Source organism: Nannospalax galili, unplaced genomic scaffold, assembly GCF_000622305.1.
Source record: "Nannospalax galili isolate Female #2095 unplaced genomic scaffold, S.galili_v1.0 scaffold1241, whole genome shotgun sequence".
Taxonomy (NCBI): Eukaryota; Metazoa; Chordata; class Mammalia; order Rodentia; family Spalacidae; genus Nannospalax; species Nannospalax galili.
Genome location: NW_008343658.1, coordinates 126,638 through 128,541, shown reverse-complemented (window position 1 = coordinate 128,541; position 1,904 = coordinate 126,638). Strand labels below are relative to the sequence as shown.

Sequence of the window (1,904 nt, the reverse complement as noted above, 5' to 3'; positions counted from 1 at the left end):
GGACCTACACTAAAGGACATATAAAATAGAATAAATAAAATTATTGAGTAGTGGGGATGTGTGGATGGGCAAATCTAAATAGCATCAGCTTATTTTGTATGAAAATCATGATATTTCAATGCAATAAGAAAATCTACATGGTAAAGACAGAATCAAATTTTGTTAATGAAGAAAGAAGTTACTCCTAGTGATTTAGAAAATCTACTCAGGAAGAGGATGATAGACCACATTATAATTATTCATATGATTTAGATAATCAACAAGAGAAATATCATAGATCATAACTACTATCACTGACAATAGTATTCAGTTTTCTCATTAATGTTCCAATAGCATGCCATTTAAATCTAAATCTAACATCAAAATTTTGAAAGGAACAAAATTTGCAAAGTATATGTGTGAAAGCTTCTTTCACATGCTGGTTCCTTAGTGTGAAAATGAAAGGGTTTAGCAAAGGAGCCACCAACGTGTGGAGCACAACTACACTCATATTTAAAGTCACCCTTTCCTTTGCTGATGTTTTCATGTACATGAAGCTACAACTCCCATAAGTGAGACAACAACCATGTGTGGAGCATGAGGAAAAGCCCTTATTTCATTGTTGAACTGAAGGGAATTTGAGAATGGTTTTGATGATGAGTGTGTAGGAGAGGACCACCAAGATCAGGTGATGATAAGGGTTATCACTGCTACATCAAATGCCATCAGTTCTAAGAAATGCATGTCTGTGCAAGATAGCTGTAGGACAGGAGAAATATCACATAGGAAGTGGTCTATTGTTTTGAAAGCACAGATGTACAACTGGAGTCCCAACATCACAGGGGGGAGGATGGATAAGATCGCAGTTACCCAGGAGCTGAGAACAAGCAGGTGGCACACTTTGCTGTTCATGATTGGGTAATGCAGAGGTCTGCAGATGGCCACATAGCTATCCTAGGATATGACAACCAGGAAGTAAAACTCTGAGATTAATAATAGGATAAAGAAGAATAACTGAGCTATACAGGAATTGTATGTAATTATTCCTTCCCCAGTGAGGATGCTCACCAAGAACCGTGGGATGCAGGCAGGTGTGAAAGCAATTTCTAAGGAGAAATTTCAGAGGAAGAAATACATTGGAGTCTTTAGTTGGAGGTCCACCAGGGTGAGGAGGGTGATGACTAACTTCATTTCTCGTTTGCCCTAAAAGGCCCACTGAAAATTAAAAAAAAAAAAAAAAAAAGACCTAATCACACTTTAATTCCTTAGTCAAGACCTGTGTCACTGAACCTGGTCTCCTGTGTCTGAATGTGGCTCCGCTGACACAGTCTCCTCACCAGCCCTGGGTTCCAGGACTGGGCAGAAGCGGAGATGACAAGAGGCAGCACAGGGCGAGCAGAAGAGCTACCTCCACGCTGGGCAAGCAGAAGAGCGGCCTCAGCCCAGGGCGAGTGGAGGAGCAGCCTTGATGCCCTTGAGAAGGAAGGAGTGGCACTGGCGGTGACCGCACTGAGTGGGGTGAGATAAAATATCAAAGTGCTTTAAATTTGCATGTCTGTAATTGCTAAAGATGTTGAACAATTTTATAAGTATTTCTCAGTCATTTGCATTTCGTATTTTGAGAACTTCCTGTTCTGGTCCTGGCCCCCATTTTTAATTGGGTTTTTTTGTTTGTGTTTTATATATTCAGTTTTTTGAGTTTTTGTGTATTCTAGATCCTAACCATCTGTCAGAGGTACAGCTGTTAAGGATTATTATTTTCATTCTGTAGGTTGTTCTTTGTTGTACAGAGGTTTTTAGCTTCATGAGGTCTCATTTGTCAATTGCTGGATTTAATGCCTGCACTGTAGTAGCCCTGTTCACAAAGTTCTTTCATTTGCCTGTAAGTCTCAGTGCATTTCCCACTTTCTCATTCTGTGAGATTC

General features: G+C 39.9%; 1 pseudogene; it reads right to left on the bottom strand.

The window, feature by feature from the left end:
• Window positions 1-271: 271 nt before the first annotated feature.
• On the bottom strand, window positions 272-1,170 carry LOC103739532 (annotated as a pseudogene).
• Between the last annotated feature and the right edge of the window lie 734 nt (window positions 1,171-1,904).